Source organism: Rattus norvegicus, chromosome 4 (assembly GCF_036323735.1).
Source record: "Rattus norvegicus strain BN/NHsdMcwi chromosome 4, GRCr8, whole genome shotgun sequence".
NCBI lineage: Eukaryota > Metazoa > Chordata > Mammalia > Rodentia > Muridae > Rattus > Rattus norvegicus.
Genome location: NC_086022.1, coordinates 87958636 through 87980489, shown reverse-complemented (window position 1 = coordinate 87980489; position 21854 = coordinate 87958636). Strand labels below are relative to the sequence as shown.

Here is a 21854-nt window from a genome sequence, read left to right as displayed (position 1 = left end):
TGGGCTAAGCGTTCTCAGAGTTTAGCCATATTATCTCTTACTATTCCTGTCTGATCTCTTTTAGTGTAGCACACAGACTACTTCTTTAAGGAATATCAGGTCTAATCATCTCCTATTCTGAAGGACTACCTCTGAGAGGGAGGTTAGGTATTCTTGGAGGTCAGCTAAAAAGTCTTTTTTACTCTTTTTATATCTGAGTCAATGGCAGTTCTAAATTCTCTATGAGCCTTACATTGCAGGGCAACAGCAGATGTCCTTGTGCTGCCCTTGCAGCACCTAGATAGCCTTAAATAATTCTCAACTCTCTTTTGTGTCTTATTAAGTCTTTAGCATCAGGATTCCAATCTGGACACTATCTGAACCTATACACCAAGGTCGTGACTGTCTTTTAGAACTTTTAAACTTATACAGGTTGTGATCCCTGAGGCACAATCCCAAGAAGTGTGAGGAGTACTAACATATGCAATGTTACATCATTTGCAATAGAAATCAAGCCTATCCCCACACCTATCACGATGGAACCCAGGGAAAACATGAAATTCTTGTTTCTAAAGCACACACTTCAAGTGAGCATTATAGCAACCTCCCAGTCATGTCTTTGATGTATCCACTTATCTGATGTGCAAGTTTAGAGAGCTTTGTGAAGATCTGAGTGTCCCTCTAGGTCCCAGCTCTCAGCCCCAACAGCGAGTACGCAGCTGGTGAGGGCTGAGACTTGGCAGCTGTCAGGGTGGTCAGCAGCACCAGGTACGGTCCTTTCCAGTGAGGCTGGAGTGTCTGGGTTCCGTGTCCTTGTATGTAGCTGCAGTCTCCGACCTGGAACTGATGAGATGTCTCAAGGGTCCCCGGGGCATAGGCTGCTGCCAGCTGTGAGCAGATTTCTTTCTGTATCACCTGAAGGTCTTTTAGTCTGGCATACAAATCATTATTACTATGACATGTTGGTTTAATAACATCATCTAATACAGTCAGAGGAGCTGAGGCCCCATACAAGATCTCAAGGGGGTAAGGCTGAATCTGGAAGGGGTATTTCTTGCTCTGAAGAGAGCAAGAGGGAAGGAGTGCCACCCAGTCTGCGCCAGTCTCCATGGTCAATTTGGTCAGGGTCTCTTTTAGAGTTTTATTTATTTACTCTACCTGTCCTGAACTTTGAGGTCTCTAAATACAATGTAATTTCCAATTGATCTCTAAATACTTGGCCATACCTTGGCTTACCTTGGCAAGGAAAGTAGGGCCATTGTCTGACCAGATTACCTTGGGCACTCCAGACCTGGGGAAGATTTCTTCCAGTATCTTCTTGATGACTACCGAGGCCATCTCTTGCTTGGTGAGGAAAGCTTCTATCTACTCCTGGAAAGGTATCTACAAGCACTAGGAGATACTTGTGATCATATTTTTCTGGTTTTACCTCAGTGAAATTCACTTGGACTTTTTACTAAACTCTCTAGGTCTCTTTGTCCTGTTTGCTTACTAAGCTTTCACTTACTGACATACCTTATACTTTTTATTGTCTCTTTGGCTAAAATCTTAAAGTCTATTGTATATACCTTAACTACTTGGACAAACTTCTTATCTCCTAAATGAGTCCATTTCTGTATTTGGCAAAGTGAATCTTTTGTTTGTTCTCTGGGGAGTATAGCTTTCCCCTCAAGTGTGCCATTGTCTTTTTATCTTTTAAGCAACTTGGGCCTTTTCTTCTGTTGTATATTCTAAGTGGAGCCATCCCTTAGTCCGATCCCACTTCCCAGTGGCTGTCTCTTGCAGGCCTGTAACCAGGATAGGCCCCTGTATAGCCATTTCTCTAGCCACTTGACATGTTTCGTTACTGTCCCATGCCACTGAATATCTTCCCTCCTGATATCCTGAGCAATGAATAGTACTCACAGTTCTTGGCTTCACCAGGGCATCCAAGAGATGGTAAAGGCATCTGTGGTGCTGATGTGCTGGGAGGTAGAGGTTTGTCCATCCCAGATGACATTTGTGTTGTCCATCATGGCAGCACCCATTTATCTCTGACCTTCTTGAAGAGAACTGTTCCCGTCTGTGGACAAGGTAGCCTTGGCTTTCAGCAGGGGTCAATCAGCCAGTCGCAGAGGTCTTTCCTCCACCCATGGGTTTCTGCCAGTGCTTGACACTCATGCTGTGGTGGCTCCAGGTCAGGATTGGGCAGCAAGGTGACCAGATTGCCCCCAACCGGTGGAGAATCTAGTCCATGTCAGCTGACCAGTGGTCCCATCCTCTGGGACATTTTATTTAAAGGCAAAACATCAGCCACTCTACCACAGTTTAAGTCCTGGATTGGGTGATAATTGTCAGTGCCCGGCTGGCAGGAATGGTGTGTTCCAGGCAGAACGGCACTAAGCCACACATCTCTGAGCATCAGGTACTGGTGCACTGAGACAGGTCTTAAGCTCCACATACACAGTCTGCAGATATGCATACACATGGCCTCACCCAGCCATTTCAGCCCACGCAAGCCATTTTGGAGAGCAAATTTCTCATGTGTAAGGGATAGGGGCAGTCAGGGATGATCATGAACTAGTAGGTTTCCCGGCCCACGCCAAGGTCCACTGTTCTTCGGGTAGTCCATAAGTATTGTTTGTTGTCAGTAGCCCCCTGTACTCAAGGTCTTTTGCTGGACACTAGTCCATTTGGGTGCAGGAGCACAGAGCGTTAGGCCCCCCGTATTCACAAAACAACTGGGCGGCCTTCCCTTCTATCTCTGCGCATAGTCAGCACTCTAGGACCGAGAGGCTCTCCAGTGACCCCTCTTGTTCTTTTTTCTGACCCAGTGTCCTTTTTCTTTGCATCAGACACACTGATCTTTAGCCAAGAATTTTCTTCTGTTGCCAGGTACTGTCTTCCTAGGTTCTCTAACTACTATGGCCAGTATGTGTTCCTCTCCTGTCTTTTATCTCTCTTTAGCTCTCTAGCTTTTTGTTCTCTTTACTTTTTTTTCTTCTCTAGCTTCCTGGAACTTTATTTTCTCTGTAACTTATACTAACTCTCAGCAACTTAGCTTAACCCTTCTAATTTTTGTAACTTTTTTTATAACTTTTCCTTATCTTAGCCAGATTGGTGGGGCATCTTTTTAGCCCCTCGGAGACCCACCCTTGGAGCCTGGCAGCAGAACCGGAGCTCCTTACCTTCAGGGGTATTGAAGCCAACAGTCAGGAGTAAGGGTCTTCCATCCATGTCTGGAACATTCTTTCTGGCCTCTAGTAGGATTTTGTCTTTCCTCGGTGGTAAAGAAGACCTGTAACAGTTACTAACAACCATCTCAAATGGGATGGTGGGAAAACAAGAGAATCTTGAGAGGGCAAATAGCATTTAGTCACACAGCTAAACCAGGAGGCCTTTCTTGGACAAAAAGGCCATTGTACAAATAAGCACAAGCTTTGTATATGAAACAGAAAGGTGAGCAGAGAGGCAGCTGATCTGTTATCGACTATCTCTCTAGACTTAGATTTTCCCTCAAGGAGTATCTCTCTTCAGTGTCGGCTTGGTGGCTTTGCCTCTCAAGAGAACCAGCCTCCAAATGACACTAGGCTTCTAGTAACAACTAATAACAAAAGGATGGAAAGATGGTTAGAACCTGGGTGCTAGATACCAAGTGGCTGACAAAAGAATTGTAATGGGTTCACCTGGGACTTTCAGGACCTCAGTAGCAGCCCTTTACCAAAGTGTCTCACTGGGTTAAAGGCCCATGGAAAAGAAGACATTAATCCTGACCTTGGCCACAGCCAAAGCCTGAATTCTAAATTTTGACTGGCAAAACAAAGTTTTTCACAGTTTGTTGTAGATTTTTTTGAAACTATTTTAGGGGCTTTTCTGCCCCCCCAACCTGGAGCATCTCTCCTTGGGGAGGAGGCTCAAGATAGAGAGACAAAATTCCCTGGCAAAAAACAATTTCTCTCAATCAAATTATTTTCAACTTTTAACTTAAGCACCAAGATGACCAAGTAAAACTCTTTGACGAACAAAGCAAACAGTTTCATGATTTCAAACACAGTCGTCAGTCCAAGATTTTAAAAAAAGTCGTCAGTCCAAATTCAAACATGAAACAAAAGCCAAAAAGACACTCGACAATATCACAGAAAACAAACCAGAGAAACAAGACCAAGACAAAGCATCCTATAACCAATTTCCACAGATGCCTGGTACCTTCAGTACCTGGCCCAAACTGCAGCTTAACCTTAGCTGCTTCTGGGATACCAAACACAGGAACAGAACACAAACAACAGACACCAACACGTCCAGAAAACCACAATCAGGTCACAAAGAAGACAAACAATTTCAACAACCAAACAAGTAACAGATAGACGCGCCGCGCGGCTTCAGTACCAAACTGAAACCAAAAATTCAGACTGAGTCACTGAGGATCTTGGATCCTGTATTCCAATAAAATTCAGATGGAGTCATCGAGGGTCCGGATCCCTCCGAAAATGGACGGAGGCGCCACGGATCAGGATCTCCCTCTCCTCCAACCACCCTTGGAACGTCTTCCAGGGCTGTGGGGGAGAAATCCGAGCTCGTCAGCTCCTTCTCTGGCCCGCCCAGATAGTCCCCAGATCTGAGCCTATTGATCGATCGTTAACAGGACAAGACACCACAGAAAAGAAAAATTCCGGCCGGCTTACCTCCCGGTGGGTGGTCAGTGATCTCTGGGCAGAGGATCTCTGAATATCGGACGAGCCCCCAAATGAAAGACCCTCCGAGAGAATCTTCCTTTGGGAAGGAGATCCCCAAGCCCAATGACAGGGCCGAGACCACCAGATGTAATCAGCAAGAGGGTTTATTGTCCAGATACACAGGGCATCTCAGTCAGCTGAGAAGGACTGGCACCGAAAACCCACTTTTTTTTTTTTTTTTTTTTTTTTTTTTTTTTTTTTATTAACTTCAGTATTTCTTATATACATTTCAAGTGTGGTTCCCTTTCCCGGTTTCCGGGCAAACATACCCCTCCCCCCTCCCTTTCCTTATGGGTGTTCCCCTCCCAACCCACCCCCATTGCCGCCCTCCCCCCATAGTCTAGTTCACTGGGGGTTCAGTCTTAGCAGGACCCAGGGCTTCCCCTTCCACTGGTGCTCTTACTAGGATATTCATTGCTACCTATTGGGTCAGAGTCCAGGGTCAGTCCATGTATAGTCTTTAGGTAGTGGCTTAGTCCCTGGAAGCTCTGGTTGCTTGACATTGTTGTACTTTTGGGGTCTCGAGCCCCTTCAAGCTCTTCCAGTTCTTTCTCTGATTCCTTCAACGGGGGCCTATTCTCAGTTCAGTGGTTTGCTGCTGGCATTCGCCTCTGTATTTGCTGTATTCTGGCTGTGTCTCTCAGGAGCGATCTACATCCGGTTCCTGTAGGCCTGCACTTCTTTGCTTCGTCCATCTTCTCTAATTGGGTGGCTGTATTTTATGGGTCACATGTGGGGCAGGCTCTGAATGGGTGTTCCTTCAGTCTCTGTTTTAATCTTTGCCTCTCCCTTCCCTGCCAAGGGTATTCTTTTTCCTCATTTAAAGAGGAGTGAAGCATTCACATTTTGATCACCCGTCTTGAGTTTAGTTTGTTCTAGGGATCTAGGGTAATTCAAGCATTTGGGCTAATAACCACTTATCAATGAGTGCATACCATGTATGTCTTTCTGTGATTGGGTTAGCTCACTCAGGATGATATTTTCCAGTTCCAACCATTTGCCTACGAATTTCATAAACTCATTGTTTTTGATAGCTGAGTAATAGTCCATTGTGTAGATGTACCACATTTTCTGAATCCATTCCTCTGTTGAAGGGCATCTGGGTTCTTTCCAGTTTCTGGCTATTATAAATAAGGCTGCGATGAACATAGTGGAGCACGTGTCTCTTTTGTATGTTGAGGAATCTTTTGGGTATATGCCCAAGAGAGGTATAGCTGGATCCTCAGGCAGTTCAATGTCCAATTTTCTGAGCAACCTCCAGACTGATTTCCAGAATGGCTGTACCAGTCTGCAATCCCACCAACAATGGAGGAGTGTTCCTCTTTCTCCACATCCTCGCCAGCATCTGCTGTCACCTGAGTTTTTGATCTTAGCCATTCTCACTGGTGTGAGGTGAAATCTCAGGGTTGTTTTGATTTGCATTTCCCTTATGACTAAAGATGTTGAACATTTCTTTAGGTGTTTCTCAGCCATTCGGCATTCCTCAGCTGTGAATTCTTTGTTTAGCTCTGAAGCCCATTATTTAATAGGGTTATTTGTTTCCCTGCGGTCTAACTTCTTGAGTTCTTTGTATATTTTGGATATAAGGCCTCTATCTGTTGTAGGATTGGTAAAGATCTTTTCCCAATCTGTTGGTTGCCGTTTTGTCCTAACCACAGTGTCCTTTGCCTTACAGAAGCTTTGCAGTTTTATGAGATCCCATTTGTCGATTCTTGATCTTAGAGCGTAAGCCATTGGTGTTTTGTTCAGGAAATTTTTTCCAGTGCCCATGTGTTCCAGATGCTTCCCTAGTTTTTCTTCTATTAGTGTGAGTGTGTCTGGTTTGATGTGGAGGTCCTTGATCCACTTGGACTTAAGCTTTGTACAGGGTGATAAGGATGGATCGATCTGCATTCTTCTACATGTTGCCCTCCAGTTGAACCAGCACCATTTGCTGAAAATGCTATCTTTTTTCCATTGGATGGTTTTGGCTCCTTTGTCAAAAATCAAGTGACCATAGGTGTGTGCGTTCATTTCTGGGTCTTCAGTTCTATTCCATTGGTCTATCTGTCTGTCTCTGTACCAATACCATGCAGTTTTTATCACTATTGCTCTGTAATACTGCTTGAGTTCAGGGATAGTGATTCCCCCTGACGTCCTATTATTGTTGAGGATAGCTTTAGCTATCCTGGGTTTTTTGTTATTCCAGATGAATTTGCAAATTGTTCTGTCTAACTCTTTGAAGAATTGGATTGGTATTTTGATGGGGATTGCATTGAATCTGTAGATCGCTTTTGGTAAAATGGCCATTTTTACTATATTAATCCTGCCAATCCATGAGCATGGGAGATCTTTCCATCTTCTGAGGTCTTCTTCAATTTCTTTCCTCAGTGTCTTGAAGTTCTTATTGTACAGATCTTTTACTTGCTTGGTTAAAGTCACACCGAGGTACTTTATATTATTTGGGTCTATTATGAAGGGTGTCGTTTCCCTAATTTCTTTCTCGGCTTGTTTCTCTTTTGTATAGAGGAAGTCAACTGATTTATTTGAGTTAATTTTATACCCAGCCACTTTGCTGAAGTTGTTTATCAGGTTACTAGTTCTCTGGTGGAACTTTTGGGATCACTTAAATATACTATCATGTCATCTGCAAATACTGATATTTTGACCTCTTCTTTTCCGATCTGTATCCCCTTGATCTCCTTTTGTTGTCTGATTGCTCTGGCTAGAACTTCAAGAACTATATTGAATAAGTAGGGAGAGAGTGGGCAGCCTTGTCTGGTCCCTGATTTTAGTGAGATTGCTTCCAGTTTCTCTCCATTTAGTTTAATGTTAGCAACTGGTTTGCTGTATATGGCTTTTACTATGTTTAGGTATGGGCCTTGAATTCCTATTCTTTCCAGGACTTTTACCATGAAGGGGTGTTGAATTTTGTCAAATGCTTTCTCAGCATCTAATGAAATAATCATGTGGTTCTGTTCTTTCAGTTTGTTTATATAATGGATCACGTTGGTGGTTTTCCGTATATTAAACCATCCCTGCATGCCTGGGATGAAGCCTACTTGATCATGGTGGATGATTGTTTTGATGTGCTCTTGAATTCGGTTTGCCAGAATTTTATTGAGTATTTTTACGTCGATATTCGTAAGGGAAATTGGTCTGAAGTTCTCTTTCTTTGTTGTGTCTTTGTGTGGTTTAGGTATAAGAGTAATTGTGGCTTCATAGAAGGAATTAGGTAGGGCTGCATTTGTTTCAATTTTGTGGAATAGTTTGGATAATATTGGCATGAGGTCTTCTATGAAGGTTTGATAGAATTCTGCACTAAACCTGTCTGGACCTGGGCTCTTTTTGGTTGGGAGACCTTTAATGACTGCTTCTATTTCCTTAGGAGTTATGGGGTTGTTTAACTGGTTTATCTGTTCCTGATTTAACTTCGATACCTGGTATCTGTCTAGGAAATTGTCCATTTCCTGAAGATTTTCAAGTTTTGTTGAATATAGGTTTTTATAGTAAGATCTGATGATTTTTTGAATTTCCTCTGAATCTGTAGTTATGTCTCCCTTTTCATTTCTGATTTTGTTAATTTGGACGCACTCTCTGTGTCCTCTTGTTAGTCTGGCTAAGGGTTTATCTATCTTGTTGATTTTCTCAAAGAACCAACTTTTGGTTCTGTTGATTCTTTCTATGGTCCTTTTTGTTTCTACTTGGTTGATTTCAGCTCTGAGTTTGATTATTTCCTGCCTTCTACTCCTCCTGGGTGTATTTGCTTCTTTTTGTTCTAGATATTTTAGGTGTGCTGTCAAGCTGCTGACATATGCTCTTTCCTGTTTCTTTCTGCAGGCACTCAGCGCTTTGAGTTTTCCTCTTAGCACAGCTTTCATTGTGTCCCATAAGTTTGGGTATGTTGTACCTTTATTTTCATTAACTTCTAAAAAGTTTTTAATTTCTTTCTTTATTTCTTCCTTGACGAGGTTATCATTGAGGAGAGCATTGTTCAATTTCCAAGTATATGTGGGCATTCTTCCTTGATTGTTATTGAAGACCAGTTTTAGGCCGTGGTGGTCCGATAGCACGCATGGGATTATTTCTATCTTTCTGTACCTGTTGAGGCCCATTTTTGACCAATTATATGGTCAATTTTGGAGAAAGTACCATGAGGAGCTGAGAAGAAGGTATATCCTTTTGCTTTAGGATACAATGTTCTATAAATATCCGTTAAGTCCATTTGACTCATGACTTCTCTTAGTCTGTCGACATCACTGTTTAATTTCTGTTTCCATGATCTGTCCATTGATGAGAGTGGAGTGTTGAAATCTCCCACTATTTTTGTGTGAGGTGCAATGTGTGTTTTGAGCTTTAGTAAGGTTTCTTTTACATATGTAGGTGCGCTTGTATTTGGGGCATAGATATTTAGGATTGAGAGTTCATCTTGGTGGATTTTTCCTTTGATGAATATGAAGTGTCCTTCCTTATCTTTTTTGATGACTTTTAGTTGGAAATTGATTTTATTTGATATTAGAATGGCTACTCCAGCTTGCTTCTTCTGACCATTTGCTTGGAAAGTTGTTTTCCAGCCTTTCACTCTGAGGTAGTGTCTGTCTTTGTCTCTGAGGTGTGTTTCCTGTAGGCAGCAGAATGCAGGGTCCTCGTTGAGTATCCAGTTTGTTAATCTATGTCTTTTTATTGGGGAGTTGAGGCCATTGATATTGAGAGATATTAAGGAATAGTGATTATTGCTTCCCGTTATATTCGTATTTGGATGTGAGGTTATGTTTGTGTGCTTTCATTCTCTTTGTTTTGTTGCCAAGACGATTAGTTTCTTGTTTCTTCTAGCGTATAGCTTGCCTCCTTATGTTGGGCTTTACCATTTATTATCCTTTGTAGTGCTGGATTTGTAGAAAGATATTGTGTAAATTTGGTTTTGTCATGGAATATCTTGGTTTCTCCATCAATGTTAATTGAGAGTTTTGCAGGATACAGTAACCTGGGCTGGCAGTTGTGTTCTCTTAGGGTCTGTATGACATCAGTCCAGGATCTTCTGGCCTTCATAGTTTCTGGCGAGAAGTCTGGTGTGATTCTGATAGGTCTGCCTTTATATGTTACTTGACCTTTTTCCCTTACTGCTTTTAATATTCTTTCTTTATTTTGTGCGTTTGGTATTTTGACAATTATGTGATGGGAGGTGTTTCTTTTCTGGTCCAATCTATTTGGAGTTCTGTAGGCTTCTTGTATGTCTATGGGTATCTCTTTTTTTAGGTTAGGGAAGTTTTCTTCTATGATTTTGTTGAAGATATTTACTGGTCCTTTGAGCTGGGAGTCTTCACTCTCTTCTATACCTATTATCCTTAGGTTTGATCTTCTCATTGAGTCCTGGATTTCCTGTATGTTTTGGACCAGTAGCTTTTTCCGCTTTACACTATCCTTGACAGTTGAGTCAATGATCTTTATGGAATCTTCTGCTCCTGAGATTCTCTCTTCCATCTCTTGTATTCTGTTGGTGAAGCTCGTATCTACAGCTCCTTGTCTCTTCTTTTGGTTTTCTATATCCAGGGCTGTTTCCATGTGTTCTTTCTTGATTGCTTCTATTTCCATCCTCAATTCCTTCAACTGTTTGATTGTGTTTTCCTGGAATTCTTTCAGGGATTTTTGTGTCTCCTCTCTATGGGCTTCTGCTTGTTTATTTATGTTTTCCTGGAATTCTTTCAGGCATTTTTGCGATTCCTCTCTGTAGGCTTCTACTTGTTCTCTAAGGGAGTTCTTCACATCTTTCTTGAAGTCCTCCAGCATCATGATCAAAAATGATTTTGAAACTAGATCTTGCTTTTCTGGTGTGTTTGGATAATCCATGTTTGTTTTGATGGGAGAATTGGGCTCCGATGGTGCCATGTAGTCTTGGTTTCTGTTGCTTGGGTTCCTGCGCTTGCCTCTCGCCATCAGATTATCTCTAGTGTTACTTTGTTCTGCTATTTCTGACAGTGGCTAGACTGTCCTATAAGCCTGTGTGTCAGGAGTGCTGTAGACCTGTTTTCCTCTCTTTCAGTCAGTTATGGGGACAGAGTGTTCTGCTTTCGGGCGTGTAGTTTTTCCTCTCTACAGGTCTTCAGCTGTTCCTATGGGCCTGTGTCTTGAGTTCACCAGGCAGCTTTCTTGCAGCAGAAAATTTGGTCTTACCTGTGGTCCTGAGGCTCAAGTTCGCTCGTGGGGTGCTGCCCAGGGGCTCTCTGCAGTGGCAGCAACCAGGAAGACCTGTGCCGCCCATTCCGGGAGCTTCAGTGCACCAGGGTTCCAGATGGTCTTTGGCTTTTTCCTCTGGCGTCCGAGATGTGTGTGCAGGGAGCAGTCTCTTCCGGTTTCCCAGGCTTGTCTGCCTCTCTGAAGGTTTAGCTCTCCCTCCCACGGGATTTGGGTGCAGAGAACTGTTTTCTGGTCTGTTTCTTTCAGGTTCTGGCGGTGTCTCAGGCAGGGGTCCTGCCGCTCCTGGGCCCTCCCCCACGGGAACCCAGAGGCCTTATACAGTTTCCTCTTGGGCCAGGGATGTGGGCAGGGGTGAGCAGTGTTGGTGGTCTCTTCCCCTCTGCAGCCTCAGGAGTGCCCACCTGACCAGGCGGTTGGGTCTCTCTCTCACCGGGTCTGGGAGCAGAGAGCTGCTGCGGGCCGGGATCCGCGGGTGTGGGACTTCGAAAACCTACTTCTAATCTGGGTCTTTTTTTCCTTTTTATCTCATGTGTATTTACCTTTTAAAGCAGAATGCAATTGAACACTATTGTACCATTCACAAGCCTTGCTGAGTTACAAAACCTAGGGAAACTTGTGATTCTGTTCTTGGTACTTTGTAATCAAGCCACCTGGGGAATTCCTTTGTCAAGTTGTTTTAATTTGTGTATACTTCTAAGACCAGTACATGCCGGGAATGAAAAAAAATTTTAAGATGAAGCTTAAACCATCTTAATTTGCTCTACTAAAGATTCGGCTCAACAGCTAAACACTTCAGAGCACAAAGTTTACATGACAGTAGGTTACATTACATCTTAAAATAAACATACTATCAAACTCTTAAGTCAAACCTACAGTATCACAGCATCACATGTATAAATTTTATCTTACCCTTAGGTTTCATGTCACAGAGGTGTTTTAAAAATTAACAAAAATAAACAAATATCATGGAACATATATTATTATAGGAATAAAGGTAACCATCAAACAAATAGCTCTGGTGAAGATTAATCTCCTTTTTCTTTTTTTTTTTTAGTGAACAAAAATATGCATTTTATTATAATCATAAACATTTTCAAAATTAAAATTTGTGATATGAATTTTAAAACTATATTAACTCTGATGGAAGAGTGAAATCTGTGCAAATATTGATCAAAAGGTTTTAGACATTAATCAACCCCTTAATTCAACAGATGATTTTTTTTTATTAACTTGAGTATTTCTTATATACATTTCAAGTGTTGTTCCCTTTCACGGTTTCCGGGCAAACATCCCCCTCCCCCCTCCCCCCTCCCCTTCCTTATGGGTGTTCCCCTCCCAACCCTCCCCCCATTGCCGCCCTCCCCCCATAGTCTAGTTCACTGGGGGTTCAGTCTTAGCAGGACCCAGGGCTTCCCCTTCCACTGGTGCTCTTACTAGGATATTCATTGCTACCTATGGGGTCAGAGTCCAGGGTCAGTCCATGTATAGTCTTTAGGTAGTGGCTTAGTCCCTGGAAGCTCTGGTTGCTTGACATTGTTGTACTTTTGGGGTCTCGAGCCCCTTCAAGCTCTTCCAGTTCTTTCTCTGATTCCTTCAACGGGGGACCTATTCTCAGTTAAGTGGTTTGCTGCTGGCATTCGCCTCTGTGTTTGCTGTATTCTGGCTGTGTCTCTCAGGAGCGATCTACATCTGGCTCCTGTCCGTCTGCACTTCTTTGCTTCATCCAACTTGTCTAATTGGGTGGCTGTATATGTATGGGCCACATGTGGGGCAGGCTCTGAATGGGTGTTCCTTCAGTCTCTGTTTTAATCTTTGCCTCTCCCTTCCCTGGCAAGGGTATTCTTTTTCCTCATTTAAAGAAGGAGTGAAGCATTCACATTTTGATCATCCGTCTTGAGTTTCGTTTGTTCTAGGGATCTAGGGTAATTCAAGCATTTGGGCTAATAGCCACTTATCAATGAGTGCATACCATGTATGTCTTTCTGTGATTGGGTTAGCTCACTCAGGATGATATTTTCCAGTTCCAACCATTTGCCTACGAATTTCATAAACTCGTTGTTTTTGATAGCTGAGTAATATTCCATTGTGTAGATGTACCACAATTTCTGAATCCATTCCTCTGTTGAAGGGCATCTGGGTTCTTTCCAGTTTCTGGCTATTATAAATAAGGCTGCGATGAACATAGTGGAGCACGTGTCTCTTTTATATGTTGAGGAATCTTTTGGGTATATGCCCAAGAGATGTATAGCTGGATCCTCAGGCAGGTCAATGTCCAATTTTCTGAATAACCTCCAGACTGATTTCCAGAATGGTTGTACCAGTCTGCAATCCCACCAACAATGGAGGAGTGTTCCTCTTTCTCCACATCCTCGCCAGCATCTGCTGTCACCTGAGTTTTTGATCTTAGCCATTCTCACTGGTGTGAGGTGAAATCTCAGGGTTGTTTTGATTTGCATTTCCCTTATGACTAAAGATGTTGAACATTTCTTTAGGTGTTTCTCAGCCATTCGGCATTCCTCAGCTGTGAATTCTTTGTTTAGCTCTGAACCCCATTTTTAATAGGGTTATTTGTTTCCCTGCGGTCTAACTTCTTGAGTTCTTTGTATATTTTGGATATAAGGCCTCTATCTGTTGTAGGATTGGTAAAGATCTTTTCCCAATCTGTTGGTTGCCGTTTTGTCCTAACCACAGTGTCCTTTGCCTTACAGAAGCTTTGCAGTTTTATGAGATCCCATTTGTCGATTCTTGATCTTAGAGCGTAAGCCATTGGTGTTTTGTTCAGGAAATTTTTTCCAGTGCCCATGTGTTCCAGATGCTTCCCTAGTTTTTCTTCTATTAGTGTGAGTGTGTCTGGTTTGATGTGGAGGTCCTTGATCCACTTGGACTTAAGCTTTGTACAGGGTGATAAGGATAGATCGATCTGCATTCTTCTACATGTTGCCCTCCAGTTGAACCAGCACCATTTGCTGAAAATGCTATCTTTTTTCCATTGGATGGTTTTGGCTCCTTTGTCAAAAATCAAGTGACCATAGGTGTGTGCGTTCATTTCTGGGTCTTCAATTCTATTCCATTGGTCTATCTGTCTGTCTCTGTACCAATACCATGCAGTTTTTATCACTATTGCTCTGTAATACTGCTTGAGTTCAGGGATAGTGATTTCCCCTGACGTCCTTTTATTGTTGAGGATAGCTTTAGCTATCCTGGGTTTTTTGTTATTCCAGATGAATTTGCAAATTGTTCTGTCTAACTCTTTGAAGAATTGGATTGGTATTTTGATGGGGATTGCATTGAATCTGTAGATCGCTTTTGGTAAAATGGCCATTTTTACTATATTAATCCTGCCAATCCATGAGCATGGGAGATCTTTCCATCTTCTGAGGTCTTCTTCAATTTCTTTCCTCAGTGTCTTGAAGTTCTTATTGTACAGATCTTTTACTTGCTTTGTTAAAGTCACACCGAAGTACTTTATATTATTTGGGTCTATTATGAAGGGTGTCGTTTCCCTAATTTCTTTCTCGGCTTGTTTCTCTTTTGTATAGAGGAAGGCTACTGATTTATTTGAGTTAATTTTATACCCAGCCACTTTGCTGAAGTTGTTTATCAGCTTTACTAGTTCTCTGGTGGAACTTTTGGGATCACTTAAATATACTATCATGTCATCTGCAAATACTGATATTTTGAACTTTCTTTTCCGAACTGTATCCCCTTGATCTCCTTTTGTTGTCTGATTGCTCTGGCTAGAACTTCAAGAACTATATTGAATAAGTAGGGAGAGAGTGGGCAGCCTTGTCTGGTCCCTGATTTTAGTGGGATTGCTTCCAGTTTCTCTCCATTTAGTTTAATGTTAGCAACTGGTTTGCTGTATATGGCTTTTACTATGTTTAGGTATGGGCCTTGAATTCCTATTCTTTCCAGGACTTTTATCATGAAGGGGTGTTGAATTTTGTCAAATGCTTTCTCGGCATCTAATGAAATAATCATGTGGTTTTGTTCTTTCAGTTTGTTTATATAATGGATCACGTTGGTGGTTTTCCGTATATTAAACCATCCCTGCATGCCTGGGATGAAGCCTACTTGATCATGGTGGATGATTGTTTTGATGTGCTCTTGAATTCGGTTTGCCAGAATTTTATTGAGTATTTTTACGTCGATATTCGTAAGGGAAATTGGTCTGAAGTTCTCTTTCTTTGTTGTGTCTTTGTGTGGTTTAGGTATAAGAGTAATTGTGGCTTCATAGAAGGAATTAGGTAGGGCTGCATTTGTTTCAATTTTGTGGAATAGTTTGGATAATATTGGCATGAGGTCTTCTATGAAGGTTTGATAGAATTCTGCACTAAACCTGTCTGGACCTGGGCTCTTTTTGGTTGGGAGACCTTTAATGACTGCTTCTATTTCCTTAGGAGTTATGGGGTTGTTTAACTGGTTTATCTGTTCCTGATTTAACTTCGATACCTGGTATCTGTCTAGGAAATTGTCCATTTCCTGAAGATTTTCAAGTTTTGTTGAATATAGGCTTTTATAGTAAGATCTGATGATTTTTTGAATTTCCTCTGAATCTGTAGTTATGTCTCCCTTTTCATTTCTGATTTTGTTAATTTGGGTACACTCTCTATGTCCTCTCGTTAGTCTGGCTAAGGGTTTATCTATCTTGTTGATTTTCTCAAAGAACCAACTTTTGGTTCTGTTGATTCTTTCTATGGTCCTTTTTGTTTCTACTTGGTTGATTTCAGCTCTGAGTTTGATTATTCCCTGCCTTCTACTCCTCCTGGGTGTATTTGCTTCTTTTTGTTCTAGATATTTTAGGTGTGCTGCCAAGCTGCTGACATATGCTCTTTCCTGTTTCTTTCTGCAGGCACTCAGCGCTTTGAGTTTTCCTCTTAGCACAGCTTTCATTGTGTCCCATAAGTTTGGGTATGTTGTACCTTTATTTTCATTAACTTCTAAAAAGTTTTTAATTTCTTTCTTTATTTCTTCGTTGACGAGGTTATCATTGAGGAGAGCATTGTTCAATTTCCAAGTATATGTGGGCATTCTTCCTTGATTGTTATTGAAGACCAGTTTTAGGCCGTGGTGGTCCGATAGCACGCATGGGATTATTTCTATCTTTCTGTACCTGTTGAGGCCCATTTTTGACCAATTATATGGTCAATTTTGGAGAAAGTACCATGAGGAGCTGAGAAGAAGGTATATCCTTTTGCTTTAGGATAGAATGTTCTATAAATATCCGTTAAGTCCATTTGACTCATGACTTCTCTTAGTCTGTCTACATCTCTGTTTAATTTCTGTTTCCATGACCTGTCCATTGATGAGAGTGGTGTGTTGAAATCTCCCACTATTATTGTGTGAGGTGCAATGTGTGTTTTGAGCTTTAGTAAGGTTTCTTTTACATAGGTAGGTGCCCTTGTATTTGGGGCATAGATATTTAGGATTGAGAGTTCATCTTTGTGGATTTTTCCTTTGATGAATATGAAGTGTCCTTCCTTATCTTTTTTGATGACTTTTAGTTGGAAATTGATTTTATTTGATATTAGAATGGCTACTCCAGCTTGCTTCTTCTGACCATTTGCTTGGAAAGTTGTTTTCCAGCCTTTCACTCTGAGGTAGTGTCTGTCTTTGTCTCTGAGGTGTGTTTCCTGTAGGCAGCAGAATGCAGGGTCCTCGTTGCATATCCAGTTTGTTAATCTATGTCTTTTTATTGGGGAGTTGAGGCCATTGATATTGAGAGATATTAAGGAATAGTGATTATTGCTTCCCGTTATATTCGTATTTGGATGTGAGGTTATGTTTGTGTGCTTTCATTCTCTTTGTTTTGTTGCCAAGACGATTAGTTTCTTGTTTCTTCTAGCGTATAGCTTGCCTCCTTATGTTGGGCTTTACCATTTATTATCCTTTGTAGTGCTGGATTTGTAGAAAGATATTGTGTAAATTTGGTTTTGTCATGGAATATCTTGGTTTCTCCATCAATGTTAATTGAGAGTTTTGCAGGATACAGTAACCTGGGCTGGCAGTTGTGTTCTCTTAGGGTCTGTATGATATCAGTCCAGGATCTTCTGGCCTTCATAGTTTCTGGCGAGAAGTCTGGTGTGATTCTGATAGGTCTGCCTTTATATGTTACTTGACCTTTTTCCCTTACTGCTTTTAATATTCTTTCTTTATTTTGTGCGTTTGGTGTTTTGACAATTATGTGACGGGAGGTGTTTCTTTTCTGGTCCAATCTATTTGGAGTTCTGTAGGCTTCTTGTATGTCTATGGGTATCTCTTTTTTTAGGTTAGGGAAGTTTTCTTCTATGATTTTGTTGAAGATATTTACTGGTCCTTTGAGCTGGGAGTCTTCACTCTCTTCTATACCTATTATCCTTAGGTTTGATCTTCTCATTGAGTCCTGGATTTCCTGTATGTTTTGGACCAGTAGCTTTTTCCGCTTTACATTATCTTTGACAGTTGAGTCAATGATTTCTATGGAATCTTCTGCTCCTGAGATTCTCTCTTCCATCTCTTGTATTCTGTTTGTGAAGCTTGTATCTACAGCTCCTTGTCTCTTCTTTTTGTTTTCTATATCCAGGGTTGTTTCCATGTGTTCTTTCTTGATTGCTTCTATTTCCATTTTTAATTCCTTCAACTGTTTGATTGTGTTTTCCTGGAATTCTTTCAGGGATTTTTGTGTCTCCTCTCTATGGGCTTCTACTTGTTTATTTATGTTTTCCTGGAATTCTTTCAGGCATTTTTGCGATTCCTCTCTGTAGGCTTCTACTTGTTCTCTAAGGGAGTTCTTCACGTCTTTCTTGAAGTCCTCCAGCATCATGATCAAAAATGATTTTGAAACTAGATCTTGCTTTTCTGGTGTGTTTGGATAATCCATGTTTGTTTTGATGGGAGAATTGGGGTCCGATGGTGCCATGTAGTCTTGGTTTCTGTTACTTGGTTTCCTGTGCTTGCTTCTCGTCATCAGATTATCTCTAGTGTTACTTTGTTCTGCTATTTCTGACAGTGGCTAGACTGTCCTATAAGCCTGTGTGTGAGGAGTGCTGTAGACCTGTTTTCCTCTCTTTCAGTCAGTTATGGGGACAGAGTGTTCTGCTTTCGGGCGTGTAGTTTTCCCTCTCTACAGGTCTTCAGCTGTTCCTGTGGGCCTGTGTCTTGAGTTCACCAGGCAGCTTTCTTGCAGCAGAAAATTTGGTCTTACCTGTGGTCCCGAGGCTCAAGTTAGCTCGTGGGGTGCTGCCCACGGGCTCTCTGCAGCGGCAGCAACCAGAAAGACCTGTGCCGCCCCTTCCGGGAGCTTCAGTGCACTAGGGTTCCAGATGGTCTTTGGCTTTTTCCTCTGGCGTCCGAGATGTGTGTGCAGGGACCAGTCTCTTCTGGTTTCCCAGGCTTGTCTGCCTCTCTGAAGGTTTAGCTCTCCCTCTCACGGGATTTGGGTGCAGAGAACTGTTTATCCGGTCTGTTTCCTTCAGGTTCTGGCGGTGTCTCAGCTAGTCTCCTTTTTCCATGCGTGATATGTTATCATCTCCTTTCAGCCATGGCATTTCTGCAATTTCAGCAGCTCTGGTATCATCACCAGTAGGATCATCTTCATCAATACCTGGACCAAGCTTGATCATCCTATAAATCCTGTAAGCCTGGGTCTGGAGATCTTCCAGACTGAAGCCAGAAGACAGGAGTGCAGTTTCATATAGCAAGATAATCAGATCCTTCATGGACCTGTCATTCTTGTCAGCCTCTGCCTTTTGCATTAAGGTTTCAATAATGAAGTGATCAGGGTTTATCTCCAGGTGTTTCTTTGCTGCCATGTTGTTGACTTGTCTCTAAGGTCATGAGTTTTCATGATTCTCCCCATATTTGCTGTTCACCCAAATGTGATTGTGTCAATACAGCATAGGGATATCACCATCAGTTCGACTCAACCACCTTTTGAACCGTTTTCTTCAAAATGTCTTTCATAATTTTGCAGAGGTTCTCCAATTTTGTCTTTTTCTCTTTCCATTTCTTCTTTTCCTCTTCATCTTCTGGAAGTTCCAGTCCTTCTTTGGAAACTGATTCCAAGATCTTGCCCTCAAATTCCTTCAGCTGTTGCACACAATACTCATCAATAGGTTCAATCATATAGATTACTTCTAATCCATGGTTTTAGAGATGTTCCACAAAATCTGTGTTAGCAACCTGGTCCATAGTCCGACCTGTGATAAAATAGATGTGCTTCTGGTTTTCCTTCATTCTGGTACAGTAGTCCTTGAGGGAAACTATCTCATCCCCAGAAGCACATGTGTAGTATGTTAAAAAATAACTCTGAAAGCTTCTTCCAATTTTGAGAATGTTTATGAATTCCAAGCTTTATATTTATTGAGAACTGTTCATAAAATTTTTGTACTTCTTTTTATCTTCTGCCAGTTCAGTAAATAGTTCTAAGCATTTCTTGATCAAATTCTGTTAACTTTCAGAATTTTGCTTTGTTGCAGCATTTCATGGGAAATATTTAGAGGAAGATTCTCAGAATTCACCACCTCTCTAATGAAGTTCAAATACTCAGGGATTAACTCCTCACAGTTATCCATGATAAAAACATGTGACCCCTGGGTGGAGGAAAGCCCTAGGTGAAGAGGGGCTAGCCAGAACCTTGCTGTTGAAAAGGCAGTTTTTTACTGCAGCCTTTGTTAGGTGTGCAATGTATTCACTGCAGTGTACTCATGCTGGGGAAATAGAAGTGCTTATTGGGAACATCAGTCTCTAGGTAGTCTCTAGAAGTGCACTAACAGTGTTGATGTGGTAGTGCACGCCTTTAGTTTTAGATTGAGGCAGGTAGATCTCTGTGTTCTGTGTCAGCCAGTGCTATATATAGATTTTGTCTCAAAACAGTAAGAAAGGGTGCATAAGTTACTGGTAGGGTGGTTTGGCATGTAAAGGTGTTTGGTGAAGCTGGTGACCTAAGTTTGATTTCCAGGATCCAGGTGATAGGAGAAAAGTCATTCACAACTTGTCTTTTAGCCTCCACACGAGTGCAGTGGCACAGTGTGCACACATGCATACAGTAATGCATAAATGTAAAGGTGCACACCATGGTAAAAATAAGAGGGCTGACACAACTCTTTAGGATTGTTTTATTTCATATGAATGGTCAAAATGGGGAAATGGAGGTCAAAGTTGGCCTCTGAGCAGATGCTGTTACCAGGTGGTGGAGGTAGGTTAGGGCAAAAACTAGTGCTGAGAAAAAGGCAATGTAGCTACTGGTTGGTTCAAGCTGTCTAGCCATTGGTTAGGTGTGCATTTCAGTTAACATTGCCAGGCATTAGAGGTAAGTCCCAGTACCGAAAGGATGTTAGAAATAGCAAAAGAATCACTAAAAGTCAGGCTAGTCTTTGTGGAGGGCTGTCTGGGCGTGGAACTTAGGGAGTTGTGCAGAGTAGAGGATGGTACTACATCCAGAAGACAGCTGTCTTTCCCAGGGCCCTATGTGCATCTTGGTAAATATTTGTGTTCATTGTGCACAGTTCATTCCTTGTCATTTGAATGTTATGTCCTAAAAGAGAGCACATGGCTAAAAGTACAGCTATGGATATGGTAGGACTCACAAAGAGGGCTCCTCTTGAACATGAAACTGTTAACACATGTATGGACAGTGTGGGAAAATCCATGCTGCTAGGATGACTGAAGGGGCAGAAAAGTTCTCAAGGTAAGATCTTCAGCTGTGTGAAGACTGAAATCCTGAGAGATCCCACTGTGTGTGCATCTTCCAGCTTTTCCATAGGAATACATTTCTCAATCGGGGAACACCCTATCTACATGAGTTAGTGTATAGTTCTGTTGATAAGCTTAGGATTGCTATACTTAGTGTGGACTGTTGCTTTACATTTCCTTGTGAACTGAGCACTGAGCAAATGCAGAATTTAGTTTTAACTTTGCTGTATGTCTATCTAGAGCCCTGCTGCCATTTTTGTCTTCTATGAAATTTCTGTTGCCAAGGAAGAAAGGATTACAATTTCATCTGACAGATTGCGATGGCCTGGTGTATTCTTGGTTATCAAAATCCTTGTGTAGTGTGGGGTTTTTAGTTGATGAATATTCACAATGTGGGGAAAGCATGGGAGATACTACATGATTTCAATTACCTAAGTATATGTACACTTGCAGGATCTAGAACGACACATCAAGCTGAGCAGCTTGTGACCGGGTGGCTTTGTTCTTGCTCTCTTGTGTTTTGTTTCCTGGAATGCACATATTAAAAAGTAAATGAAAGATTCTTTTAAAAACCTAAAAAAAAAAAGAACACTAACCCAATTTAAAAGTTGAATAAATACCAAAACAGAGAATTTTCAGAAGAGGAAACTCAAAGTACTATTAAATAATATCAGTGTAATATAAATTAAAGCCACCTTGAGATTTAACAATATAGCAGACAGAATGGCTAAGATGAATAATGTCAATGACACTTCATGCTGGTAAGTATGTGAGGTAAGGAGAACACTTATGCATTGCTGTTGGGAACACCTATTCCTACTTCCAATATGGAAATCAGTGTGGTGGTTCCTCAGGAAGTTGGGAACAGAACTATTTCAAGTACAGCTATATCACTTTTAGACATATACCCAGAGGACACATCATTCTACTTTGGAGACACTGTTTATTCATAGTATACAGAATTTGGAACCATTCTAGATAACCATCAATAGCTAGACATGTAAAGAAAATGTGGTTCCCTTACACAACAAGGCAATACCCAGCTACTAAAAGTAATGAAATTTGCAGATAAAAGTAAATTTACAAAAAGGAATTCTGAGTGAGGTAAAACAACCAAGAAAGACATATATGCAGTATGTGATTATTTATATATGGGTTTTAGTTTTTAAGTCATTAATAAGGAAGCTGTAGTCCATTTAACCATAGAGTTTAGTCATAGCGAAAGGATATACAGGGCTCTCCCTAAAAAGGAAAATACCCTAGACAGTTATGAATGGATGAGGGGTACGGAAATGAGAGTGTCAACCAGGAACAGGG

The 21854-nt window shown here is 41.5% G+C and overlaps 1 pseudogene; it reads right to left on the bottom strand.

Annotated features, from left to right (window-relative positions):
- Window positions 1–18337: 18337 nt before the first annotated feature.
- Hsp90aa1-ps7 (heat shock protein 90 alpha family class A member 1, pseudogene 7) lies at window positions 18338–19420 on the bottom strand (annotated as a pseudogene).
- Window positions 19421–21854: the final 2434 nt, after the last annotated feature.